The sequence below is a fragment of the Xenopus laevis genome, chromosome 4L (genome assembly GCF_017654675.1).
Source record: "Xenopus laevis strain J_2021 chromosome 4L, Xenopus_laevis_v10.1, whole genome shotgun sequence".
NCBI lineage: Eukaryota > Metazoa > Chordata > Amphibia > Anura > Pipidae > Xenopus > Xenopus laevis.
Window position 1 is genome coordinate 129,234,286 of NC_054377.1, and position 14,052 is coordinate 129,248,337.

Sequence of the window (14,052 nt, forward strand, 5' to 3'; positions counted from 1 at the left end):
CTTGAGGCCGACACAAAGCATATACATTTTACATTTTGAGATGACATTGTAAAAGAATAAAACAAAGGAAACAAAATAAAACAAACAAACATTGCACAACAGTGTGACAATTGTGTCTGAGATTCATAATCTGATTCTAAAAATTGTAAAACAAGGTTCCAGCTGGGTGCACCGTACCTTACGCTAAATATAGGTCACATAGTAACTAATACTGTAGGACAGATCTGTGGGAGAATAGCAGAGGAAGACCAATAGGTTGATCATATGGACAGTATGTCTAGAAGTGGGGTCACAACATCTCTATTCCAACCATGGTTGCCAAATTTTTAAAAATTTGGCATGCATATCAGGTAAAAAGCTAGTGAGTTTTTCGTTTATCATAATCCAATCAATTTTATGCTTAAAAGCTGGGAAATGGATAGAATGGGATTTCCACGCCTTGGCTATAGTTTGCCTTGCAGCCAAAAAAATTATACTGTACATTAGCCATTTAATAATGCTGTAAAAGGGTCTCTCTTGATATTGATTCATAAAACAGAGAAAATAACATTGTGTACTCTATCCCAGAATTGAACCACCTTGGGGCACGTCCACCAGATGTGATACATAGATCCGATTTGAGAACATCCTCTAAAACAGTTGGGATCAGCTGATTGTGCACTTTTAGCTATTCTTTCAGGCATCAATACCATCTAAATAATACTTTATATGAAGCCTCCAGCAATAAAGTGTTAATAGAACTAGATTTAGTAATTGCCCAGCTCATGTTCCAAGTTTCTGTCTCATATGTAGATTTTAGATCTCACGCCCGAATATATGCATGTTATATATATCCCTGGGGTTGGATATGTTGCTAAAAGTTGAATATAGAATGGAGAGCATGCCAATGCGGTTTTACTGAAACATTTTTAAAGAAGAAGGAAAGGCGTCCTGCACTTGGGGGTGCCAAATTTTAAGCACCCCCAAGTGATTGTAGATACTTACCTGAAACCCCGGGCCGGTGCTCCTAGCAGCAGAAAACTGCACCGGCCCGGGGCTATACCAGTGAGCACTATGGATCAATCCTCTTCCGGTTTCTTCTTGCTTTGAAGACACATGCACAGTTGAACGAAATAGCCGACTTTTTAAACTTCAGCTTCTCATACTACTGCCCATGCGCAGCCTTGCAAAGAAATTGGAAGACAGAAGAGGATCGCTCCGTGGTAAGGCAATAGAAGAAGAGTAGTCCGCACATCGATTCTCACTTTTCTCTGGAGATTCTAGTGTGCATGTTCTACAATGGCCACTTACCATTGGCAAAACTGTGTAGCAGAAGATTGAACAGCACCAACCTTTTCAGGTAAGTCAATACAATCCAGCGCTGGGCCGAGGAGGCCAGGCACACAATAGGTTTGTGTATTGCGCAAAAATACTCGCACATGCGTGAAAAAAAGACGTGTGAAAAAGGAGAATGAACGCATGCGTGCTTTAGGATGGAGAGGCTGGCCAGAGCTCCTGCGTGTGCTCTCCTAATGAATAAGTATACAGACTCGTCTCTTATTATACTCACTTATCCGAAGAAACTGCAGTCACACCTCAGTGCTGCCCACATTTGCTGTTGCATCTCCCCCTTGTGGCTCATTCCTCAGACCTCCCTCCTCAGCCCTCATTACAAAAGCACTCCGGCCTCAGCCCTCCCTCCTCAGCTCTTAGCCCTCCCTTCTCCCAGTGTTGGACTGGGACACCAGGGGCCCACCCAAAAACCTTTGACTAGGGGCCCACCAATTAATCTTAGACCAGGGGCCCACTGCCAGTACTATTATTTTTCCTCTCCTCACTCAACCTCTATTCTCCTAGTCTCTTTTCTTGACATACTATTATTGTATCTATTTAGCCTCTTTGTTCTCATAGAATTTGGGAATGGTCATGAAATAGGCCAAATGTCTAGCAGCATAAGGACCACTGACACCTTGGCCCATCGGGACTTTTCCTGGTATCCCGGTGGGCCAGTCCAACACTGCCTCCTCCGACCTCAGCCCTCCCTCCTCAGCTCTCATCCCGCCCTCCTCCGCCCTCTCTCCTTAGCTCTCACCTCTCCCTCCTCCAGCCTCAGCTCTCAGCCCTCCCTCCTCAGCTCTCAGCCCTCCATGCTCAGACCTCAGCTCGTAAACTGAGGAGGGAGGGATGAGGAATGAGCCACAAGGGGGAGATGCCACAGAAAATGTGGGCAGCACTGAGGTGTGACTGCAGTTTCTTCGGATAATAAGAGACGAGTCTGTATACTTCTTCGTCAAGATATTGCATGCAGGAGCGTGAGTTCTGATGATGTCCTGAAATGCTTTCCGAATGAGTTACCTACTGAACCCCATTTCAATCCCGGCTGTTCATTCTACGCTTTAAACTTCTAGACAAAGATTGAGCAACGTACGTCACCGGCGCCTCAGCCAATCAGCGGTCAGAAAAAAAGTTATCGCATCCTTCGAGTAACGGGATTCAATCTGTCTCATCAGAGCCGCTGTAGCCTGGTTGGTGAACTGGTGAATGCTGGGAATCGTAGTTCATTCAATCGCTACATGTTTATAGTTCAAGCTGGCCTGCGAAAGCTTTGAGGACTACAAATCCCGACTGCTTTGCGCGATACATAAAGCGAGAGTTTGAGGAGGCGGGGACAGAGCCTGGATGATAGCGGGCGGTGAGGTTAGGATGCTGCCGGGTAGGTTGGAAAGCTAAACTCACGGACTATGGACTTGTGAGAAACTTGGGTTCAGAAGGACCGAAAGTAGAAGAAGACGAGCTGGGACTTTTTTGTCAGGTAGCGAGCACCGGTTTGTATTATATCTGCCTCTGTTTCCTCGTATGTCTGTGTTTATGGGGGATATTGTAGTATAATTTGCGCTGCACAAGAAAATAGCGGGGTGGATAGCGGACGTGCTTTACTTGCGAACTGCTCCATGTAAATCTCCCAGCATACACCGGGGAGAAGCAGAAACTGAACGTGGTATTCTGTCACTTACAGAGGGATTTCTCACCAACCATTGAACCTTGGCTCAGGGATACCCAAAAACCTATAAATGGAAATGAGAGGATTATTTATCTTACTACAAGTTCATTTACCTTACCTGTTCATAAGAAATGAAACCGGTGTGGGACCTCTTATCTAGAATGTGTTGCTTCTGCTTATCTGGTTAAGGGATCTTTATGTAATTTGGATCTCAAATCTACTAAAAGATGATTCAAACATACATGAAGCCCAATGGGACTGTTTTGCCTCTATAGGGATTCATTTGATCTTCGTTGGGAACAAATGCAAGGCACTGTTCACTTAAAACAGAGAAAAAAAGGAAATCGATTTTAAAAATTTGAATGATTTCATTAAAAATGGAGTCTATGGGAGACGGCCTTCCCGTAAATCAGAGCTTTCTAGATAATGGATCCCATACCTGGATATAAATATGACATTGCTGTGTCAATAGGTGTATCTATGCTATAATTTAGCATATTGTCTCTGTTCTTTATGTAATAATGGAGATCTGTTGCTGAGACAAACTGTATCCTGTTGCCTGTTCTAATTCATGTACCTTTTACTTTCAGGCACTAGTAACTGTCTTTTCCCAGTGTCTATACGGGTTTCTGTGTATTGAGGTACTCTTTGTACTCTACTGCAGCCCCATGCATTTTGCTCAAACTTAGCCGATCCCTGTTGCATGCAAGGGCTGGGAATATGGGCATAGGGTCCATACTATATTATATTATTCACAATTCCCGACTGGCTACTTCCTAATGGGGCCTGAAATTTGATGCTTGGCTTTGATTCACTTTAAAGGAGAAGGAAAGGTTAAAACTAAGTAAGCCTTATCAGAAAGATCCACCTAAATATATCAGTAAACCCTCAAAGTAATGCTTCTCTGAGTCCTCTGTCAAAAGAAACACTGCATTTCATTCTTTCTATTGTGTACACATGAGCTTCTGTATGAGACTTCCTGCCGTCAGCTTAAACCTCCTTGCCCCGGGCATGAGCATGCTCAGTTTGCTCCCCTCCCTTCTCTGCTGTAATCTGAGCCCAGAGCTATAAGTGAGCAGGTAGAGACTCAGACAGGAAGTGATGTCACGCCAAGCTAATACTGCAGCTGCTATCCTAAACAAACAGAGAGCTTCTAGAGCTTTTTACTCGGGTATGGTAAAATATTCTACAGAATAAATATAGCATTCTAGCTTGCACTATTGCAGCTAATCTATAGGCAATAAAATGCCTCCGTAGCTTTCCTTCTCCTTTAAAGGGCAGAGACACGCAAAGATTCGGGGATATTTAGTCGCGACTAATCTTCCTGAAAAGCATTACCGCCAGCTAGAATCGAAATGGTCGGTGGGATGTTACTCTGATTGCTTTGTTTTCCAAAGTCGCCCGAAGTTTCTTTGTGAAGCAAGTTCAGGCGACTTCGGAAAACGAAGTGCTCAGAGTTCCATCCCGCAGGCAATTTACATTCTAGCCGGTGGGAGGCAGTTCGGGGAGATTATTTGTCGCTGGGCGACCAATCTCCCCGAATCTGATCGTGTGTCTCTGCCCTATAGACCCACTGTTTGTAGAACAGACTTTGTGTGGACCTTCCAGCTCTTGTGCCTTTTTCTGCCCTTGCATGCTTGTTTCCAAACCTTCCTTCCAGTAGTGATCCTTAAAGCTTAGCTCTAACAAAACAATGTGAAATATATTGCCTTTCATATGCAACTGCCACTGTCAGCATCTTATTGACATCTCAAGGCTGTTAAGGAAGCAGTCGTTTAGCAAAATCTGTCAGGCCTCATGGTGTACATTGCTCCTCTTCCATGCTGTGGCTGCTGCTCCTGCATTCCCATCGGCTGCACTAATTCTGCACAACTATGGATGCTTGAGACTGGGAGTAACAGCCTCCTATGAGATGTCACAGACTGACTTTTTCCAGTCCTAACTTGCCCATGTTTCTATCAGTGCAAACCCTTCCACTCTCTGAGCTTTCCATACCATATAATTCATATTTGACAGCAGTGTCCCATCTGTTGATACTAATGCCTTTGAGAAGTGCCCGTTCCTAATAAAAATGAAAGCTACCTATGGTTCTTTAGCTTCCTAGAGGCTTTGCACCATATTCACTACCACAGTTGCTTTCCAGCCCTAGCCTTGCAGAGGTGCAACCAATTGAGTGAGACTTAATAGCCAATATCCAGATTTCCACCATATTTTGCCTTGGTTTAGCTCTGCCTTAAGCAACCATGAAACACAGCTGCTGCTTTTTATCATTCCACTGTAATGATAGCCCCATGCTGTCATGGCCGCCGCTTTCTACCATTAGCCCCTGCACACAGCTCTTGCCTTTGCCTGGTCCTTTGGAGTACATACAGTATATTTCTGATTACTTAACTCTCTAATTTTCTCCTGCCACCTGTAGACTTCTTCTCTATCCTTCGTCCTTCTTACCACATCGCTTTAGTGAAGGAGTCTTGTGACCCTGAAAAAATGAGTCCAGGTACCTTAAGAATGCAAATCTATAGACTATATCTTTAAATAAAAAAAATACTGTTAGGTTTGCACTGCAAACTGCTCAGCCCGTGTAATAGCCAAATAAAGATGTGAAATTTCAGTTCGGAACTGTAATCTTGACTTTATGCATTGTTTTGAAATATTTGGCTGAGCCAGTGTGTATTTGTGTGATTGAAGGGTTGCCAGATCTTCATAATGATGCTGAATATAAATGGACACGCATTGCAATTTTGTAATGCCTTTGCACATTTTACACTGTGCTGCCTGTAGCATTGGCTCTTATATGTAGTGGCACAGTTGTTAGCCTTTTGGATTCACAGTACTGGGGTTTTGGGGTCTGATTCCAATCACATATACGTGACTTTGCTTGTTATCGCTTTGTTTGTGTTTCATTCGGGTGATCCGGTTTCCGGCCACAGAATATAAACGTTATATTAGGTTAATCAACTCCTGACGTGTTCTGTGTTAGGGGTATTCGACCGTGAGCTCCTCTGGTATATATCAATACACCAATTAATGAAAAAATACAAGTTGCATTATGAAGGAAAACATAATTCTGTACATAGATTACCTAAAACGTTTCAATGGCTATAAAACTGTTGCAAATGTTATTGCTATGGAATGTAGAATCTGTTTGTACCTTTTGATTTCTGCACTGCTTCTCTTGACTCTTGAAAAGGTGTAGCAGAAGGCAAAAGGCAGCACTTCTCCACCCAAGACTCCAGTTTCCGCAGCACCTTACATGTTATGCAATTAAAGGGGTTGGTTACCTTTAAGTAAACTTAGTATGTTATAGAAATGCCAATTCTGAGCAAGTTTTCAATTGGTCTTCATTATTTATTTTGTATAGTTTAATAATTTGTCTTCTTCTTTTGACTCTTTCCAGCTTTCAAATGGGGGTCACTGACCCCCATCTATAAACAAATGCTCTGTAAGGCTACACATGTATTGTTATTGCTTCTTTTTATTAATCATCTTTCTATTGAAGTCCTCTCCTATTCATATTCCAGTCTTTTATTCAATTTATTACAAGGTTGTTAGGTTAATTTGGGCCCTAGCAACTGGATGGCTGAAATGGCAAACTAGATAATTGCAGAATAAAAAGCGAAATAACTCAAAACCATGCATTTTAAAAAATGAAAACAAATAGCAAATTATCTCAGAATGTCGCTCTCTACATGATGATAAAAGTTAACTCAAAGGTCAACAACCCTTTTAAGAAATCTATGAAACATGGAAGGTATGATGGCTTTTGCTACATTGTTTGAGGACAAGCTGTGAGCTGGATAGAAATGATTATACAAATACAGGTATTTAAAAGTAATATATATATATATATATATATATATATATATATATATATATATATATATATATATATATATATATATATATATATATATATATATTTATTTGGGGGTGATCCCCTTTGTAGTCTAATACAATGGAGCTAATGGTTTTCTAAGGCTGTGCAATTAGTCTTTTCTTTTTTGTGTTTTTGTTATACTTCTCTTTATCTTTGACTATAACCTGTTCTACTGTTCTCAAGTATTGAATATAAACCGTCACCTTGGTTGCTGCCGTTCCACTTGCTGTACCAACCAGGCAGCAGTTTAGATGACAAACTGGAAGATACATAAGGAAGGTCTGAATAGAAAAGATAATTGATTAAAAAAATACAGTGCAAATCTAACGTCACAAGTGGGCTGCTTTCTGGATGACGGGTTTTGTGTAGAAAAGCAAATGCTTTATTAAAGGGGTTGTTTGCGTTCTGAACACTTTTCAGTTGAATTGTTTTTAGATTGTTCTCCAGAAATAGACCTTTTTTCAATTCCTTTCCATCTTTAATGTTCCTATTTCTGTTTTTTGTCTGGCAGCTCAGTAATTCAGGTGCAGACTAAACTGTTACAATTTTGCAACATTTACTTGATACATTTTTCATCAGCATCTCTGCAACTATTGTATCAATTCTAACAGATGCCTCTAATCAAACTGAAAGATTTTGCTCAGCAGGGACAAAGATAAGAAATGTATCAATTTAGGACAGTTTACAGGGTCGGCGACCTCTCCCTCCCAAGCTTTAGAAGGTGAAAAATGCAACTACACTCGGGGCGAACCTGGCCTCTCTACTGCCTGAGGCAGCAGCATTTGCTGCTGCCCCCCTCCCCCAGAAATTCGCTCTTAAAGTACCAGGAACAGCATTTTTGCTGCCCCTGGTACCTAGTGGGGCGCTGCCGCCTGAGGCGACAGCCTCAACTCGCCTCATTGGCGAAGCACCCCTGACTACACTTCAATATTAGAAAAACAGTCGAACATAAAAAATGGGAAGTAATTGGAAAAAGTCTTTATTTCTGGTGAACTATCTGAAACCAACTGAACTGAAAAAAGTATTGGAAAATTCACAAAAGTAAATGAAGAGTAATTACATCTAGTCTTAGAATATCAGTCTACTTCACATTTTTAACTTCCCATTTTTTTTTTGCACAAAAAAGCCTTCTGTCCATAGAACAGTGGTTCTCAAATATTGTTGCTAGAATAAAACCGCCAGCATGCTATGATTGTGTGTGTTTTTTGGGGTAGTCCAGCAAATGAAGTGCAAAAATATTTAGGGGCAGACTATTTGGGAGTGCCTGCCATAAGTTATGGAAATGATATGATCTTGATGCAAAGCTTGACTTGATTTCTTCTGGTTTCATGTATCCTAGGTCAGGGGTCTGTGTTTTTGGCTGTTTAAAAATAAATGCTGCCAGTATATGGTATACAGGTCGTCCTTTTGCTTCAGTTGTCAATACATACTGCAAGGTCTTTTATCTACTTATATTTGAGACACCGCACAGCTAGTACAAATGATTTGGTCCCGGAAAACTTGGGCTCATGTAGTAATTCGGGTTATGTTGCAGCAATAGCCTCTGTTTCCATCACTAAGTGCAGACTCGCTTTTCTGTGCAGATTTGTTCCCCCCCCCTTCCGACCATCGCTCATAGCCGCCCCCTTTATTCTTCCGCATGTTTCTGTGTCTGAGGATGAATTCTGCATCTCTCCCCCTTCCTCCCCGCTCTCCTCCGGCTTTTCTATTTATAGGATCACAAGACATTATTGTAACCAAGTTGAAAAGTATATTTTCATTCAATCACCTTCCTCCCCTGCACACTGCACCATCTGGAACACAGCGCACACTCGCATTGCCTGGAACACTTTCTCTTTGTGAGGGGCCACTGTAAACTTTGTGCTAGCCTTCAGTCTCTGTAACGTCATAGCATCCGAATGCCTCCTAAGCTCTACGACCTGTCTAACGAGGTCATTGGCAGAGTAATTGTATACTCTGTCCTATAATTGTATTCTGCCCAATAGCAATGGATTCAGGTGTTAAAGGGAACCAGATACCCAAAAAACAATTATTCAAAATCATATTTTATCACATTTTTTAAAACACATACAGTAAGTTAATAATGTTGCTCCAGCAGAATTCTGCACTGAAATCCATCTTTCAAAAGAACAAACAGATTTTTTTTTTTTTATATTCAATTTTGAAATTTGACATGGGGCTAGACATATTGTCAGTTTCCCAGCTGCCCCCAGTCATGTGACTTGTGCTCTGATAAACTTTAGTCACTCTTTACTGCTGTACTGCAAGTGGGAGTGATATCACCCCCTCCCTTTCCCCCCCAGCAGCCTAACAACAGAACAATGGGAAGGTAACGAGATAGCAGCTCCCTAACGCAAGATAACTGCTGCCTGGTAGATCTAAAAACAACACAACAGTAAAAGTCAAGTCGCACTGAGACTTATTCAGTTGCATGAAGTAGGAGAAATAACAGCCTGCCAGAAAGTAATTCCATCCTAAAGTGCAGGCACAAGTCACATGACACAGGGCAGCACAGAAACTGACTATGTCTAACCCCATGCCAGATTTCAAAATTGAATATAACAAAATCTGTTTGCTCTTTTGAGAATTGGATTTCAGTGCAGAAGTCTGCTGGAGTAGCACTTTTAACTGATGCGTTTTGGAAAAAAAAACAACATGTTTTTCAATGACAGTATCCCTTTAATTACACACTATACATTATTTGAATCTTGTTTCCTTCAGTCTGGGAATTTTATAATTTTGTGGACACGGTTATTAAGGCAAGCCTTGCATCATCCCAGAATCTTGTTTGTGCACCAGAATGGGGGCCCTGATGTCCATCCCCAACAGCTACGAATGCTTTAATAAAAAAAAATAGAAATTCGATGTCACGTTTAGGTTGAAAAGGACTTTTATTATACAGCTTTTTGTGTCTGGGTGACAGGTCCTTTTTAAAGGGGTTGTCCAATTACATTCTATTTTCTATGTGTGACTATTTTTCTAGTATTGAAACTGTTCTAATTTGATATAAATTGAGTTGATATATTTATTATGTTTGTCCCTGCTGAGCAAAATCCCTGAGATTCAATAAAGGCAACTGTTAGACTAGATACAATAGTTGCGAATACTCCTGAAATGCTGTTGATAAATGTATCAACTAAATTTTGCAAAATTGTAACAGTTCAGAATCTGCCAGACTGAAACACCAGAGGCATTCTATTTTCGATTTCGATTTTGGAAAAACTGTAAAAAAAAAAAAAAAAAAAAAAATTAAAAAAAATGAAAGCAATTGAAAAAGTACTTATTTCTGGTGATCAATATGAAAGCAAGGTGAATAAACCCTTTTACTACAACCTGGTTTCATTTCATTATCCCATATTTTTAGTTTCCTGGCTGTAATCTCGGTACATTGTCATCTTTAAAGGCACAATCCACCTTTGAGTTGACCATTTTTATGTAATAGAATATCCTAATCTTAGAAGCCTTTCCATTGCTTAGAAAATTATTCCTCTGTCAATACAGTTTTATTCATTTGTTTAAGCCCTTTCCTATTCTTCTTTCTCATTCATATCTTAACGCCTGCTTGATAAGGTAAGCTAGACACTAGCAACCAGATAATTGCTGAAATTACATACTAGGGAACTGCTGAGCAAAAAGCTAAGCAATTAAAAAAAAAACAACAAATCATTAAAAAGGAAGACCAACTGCAATTTGTCTCAAAATAACATCTGGGTCATACAATTAATTTCAAGGTAAACTTCAGTAGAGGATAAGGGCAGAAAGTGCAAGTAGCATAATCAATAGGGATTATTAAAGCTATTGTGAGCTTGCTTCCTACTGTGAAGGCTGAACTCCCTTTCATGTATTGCCCATTATATCTGCATGGGGGATAGAATCTCTTCTTTCCTGTACTTTTGCTGTACTAACGAATGTATACATATTGTTTGCAGAATTCTGCAGCCCTAGGAAATGTTATGGGTAGCCCTAAGCTGTGAATGTCATGGTTTTTTTTTTCAATTCATAGACCTAGTGCTATAAATGATGCTACAATCCCATCAATATAGTGCAATATTGTATAGTCCATTGTAATCTTACAGTTGGGGTGTAACAAGTAAGGTCAAGAATGTCCAAAGCTGGAAGGGTTACCTTAGCAGCAGTCATCATAGGCAAAATAATTTGAGTATTAGAGTGCATTTGTTGCAGGGGCTATCCTATATATTTATTAATACACATTTTTACTAATGTTTTGAAATTGGATAAAATGCTGCTACAATACATTTTTTCATATCAACGTAGTAACAACAAGGAAAGCTTGTAACAGATCTTAATTTAACAAATATGTGCTGATATATACAGTATAAATATGCAGGTATGGAATCCTTTATTCAGAAAGCACTGAATTACAGTCCATCTCCCATACACTCAATTTTATCCAAATTTTTAAAAAGGATTTTTCTCTGTAATAATAAAACAGTAGCTTGTACTTGATCCAAACTAGGATATAATTAATCCTTATTGGAAGCAAAATCAGCCTATTGAGTTTAGGTAATCATTTCATGATTGCACTTTTTAAGCACATGTCCAGGAGCCATTGACTGAAACACTTTGGGAGGTAGATTACCGTGGACAGAGGCAGGGATGTACAGTACAGTGTCTGCGGGACAGTACAGAGGAATGTGTGTTTAAAAATAATACACAAGAATAAAGCTTGGATTCCTTAGGTTTTAAGGGTAATCTCTGATCTATGTAACATCTGACCAGCTTGTAGCAGTTGCTGTATTACAGATCAGAGACTCCAATATCATAATGTACGTATGTATATTTTTTTTGTATAAGCTCCTTGAGGACAAAGCACTGTACAGCAGAGCAATAAATTAGTAGAAGAACCAGGGGGTCAATAATAAATACAAATAAATCTAAGTGTACAATACACATAAATACAAAGTATAGTTGCCATACATATTAAAGGAATTGTTCAGTGTAAAAATAAAAACTGGGTAAATAGATAGGCTGTGCAAAATATAACATGTTTTCAATATAGTTCATTATCTTAAAATGTAATGAATAAAGGCTGGAGGGACTGGATGTGTAACATAATAGCCAGCTCTATTGCTAACTCAGTTAGGGAACTGAAAAGCAGGAAGTAATGTTCTGACTATTATGTTACACGTCCAGTCTTTATACATTACATATAACTATATTAGAAACATTTTTTTATTTTGCACAGCCTATCTATTTACCCCCGTTTTTATTTTTACACTTAACTGTTCCTTTAAGAGCTTATTGTCAAGGAGACAAAATAATGGAGGTCCCTGCCCCATAGGGCTTACAGTCTAAGTGGGAGGGTAAGATAATTGTTTATATATTGATATATAAGACACCAGCATCTGGTAATTGCTGTAAAAAGGGTTTTGTATTGCATTCATGGCATTAAAAAACTCTAAAGTTTTTCTCAAAGTTGAACTACAATAACACACACACCTCCATTGTAGTTGTTGGAGGACTGTTGGCTGGTTATCACTTTTATACCACTAAAAGTTACATTTTAATGGCATCACAAACTCACGGTACCACTGCAATCCCTATATACCCATTTTCTGGAGGACTCACCGGAAACTTTTGCATGCTGCTTGCACAGAATTTATGCAGTACGTTTGTGTGAACAAATAATCTAAAATAATTGACATTGCCACTTTTAATTCATAATCCAGACAATGATTCTTTATTTGCTTACTGTACAGACAAACCGCTGGGTCTCATTCGCTAACATCTAAAAAATTTGATCCAACGGAGTAGCCAATCAAATGTGTGTTCTGTTTTTCCCTCAGTGATTGGATTAAAGGAACAGTAACATGAAAAAATGAAAGTGCTTTAAAAGGATGACAATATAATGTACTTTAGCCATGCCGTGGTAGAACTGGTGTGTTGGATTCAGAAACACAACTATAGTTTATATAAACAAGCTGCTTTGTAACCATGGGGGCAGCCATTCAAGCACATGTTACACAGCAGATTTTACAGAGTTTATTTCTGTGTATCCTGTGCTTTTTCTCCTTTTCCATCTTGAATCGCTGCCCCATGGCTACACAGCAGCATGTTTATATAAAGTATAGTAGTATTTCTGAAGCAAACACACTAGTTGTGCTACTGCAGAGAAACAGTACATTAATTAAAATTAACATAAATTTTTTGTTTCTGTTCCTTTAAGCTAATTTCTGATTGGTTGGTAAAGGTTACTGCAGCAGAAAATTCCGGAATTTCTAAAAAGTTGCAGAAGATTAAATATGGGCATCTTTAGCAAAATAATCTACCTCCAACGTGAAATTAATTTTTTTAAAGTCAGGGGTATAACATGCATGGTTCTTAAATTAATTCATACCTATTACCCATCACTGCATGGGAAGTTAAAAGTGATAATATTGTTGGACTATTTAGCCTTTGCAACTCCTGTGCTTTTTCTCCTTTTCCATCTTGAATCGCTGCCCCATGGCTACACAGCAGCATGTTTATATAAAGTATAGTAGTATTTCTGAAGCAAACACACTAGTTGTGCTACTGCAGAGAAACAGTACATTAATTAAAATTAACATAAATTTTTTGTTTCTGTTCCTTTAAGCTAATTTCTGATTGGTTGGTAAAGGTTACTGCAGCAGAAAATTCCGGAATTTCTAAAAAGTTGCAGAAGATTAAATATGGGCATCTTTAGCAAAATAATCTACCTCCAACGTGAAATTAATTTTTTTAAAGTCAGGGGTAACATGCATGGTTCTTAAATTAATTCATACCTATTACCCATCACTGCATGGGAAGTTAAAAGTGATAATATTGTTGGACTATTTAGCCTTTGCAACTATAACACTTTGAGGATATCATTTAGAAATGATACTGTTACATTGTTAAGAATTGTATAAAGATGTTGCCAGTTTAGTTATATAATAACTGTTTGAATGGAGTGTCTGAGCTCTGCTCTTCAGTATATAAAGTTCTAAGTTATGTTTGAAGAATTCAAATAATCATTCAAAAACTATAAAAGAAAAAATGAAGGCCAATTGTAAAGTTGCTTAGAGTTAGCCATTCTATAACATACTAAAATTTGACTTAAAGGTGAACCACCCCTTTAAGTTGTGCCCCACCAGCTATTCTACTGTAGTCCTGAAAATAGGACTAGCAAAACCATTGGTGACCAGCACTTTCTTAAAGGGGAAGGAAACCTCGT

At 39.1% G+C, this 14,052-nt stretch overlaps 1 protein-coding gene across 8 annotated transcripts in view; it reads left to right on the forward strand.

The window, feature by feature from the left end:
- Window positions 1–2,164: 2,164 nt before the first annotated feature.
- LOC108714625 (inositol 1,4,5-trisphosphate receptor type 1) overlaps window positions 2,165–14,052 on the forward strand; it is a 119,069-nt gene continuing 107,181 nt past the window's right edge. For 5 of the 8 annotated variants that reach the window (XM_041590800.1, XM_041590801.1, XM_041590802.1 and 2 more), the window contains exon 1: window positions 2,166–2,791. The gene's annotated coding sequence lies outside the window, so the exon portion shown is untranslated. Of the gene's footprint in view, window positions 2,792–14,052 lie in introns of all 8 variants that reach the window. The other 3 variants (XM_041590798.1, XM_041590799.1, XM_018259014.2) reach the window with 2 other exon arrangements.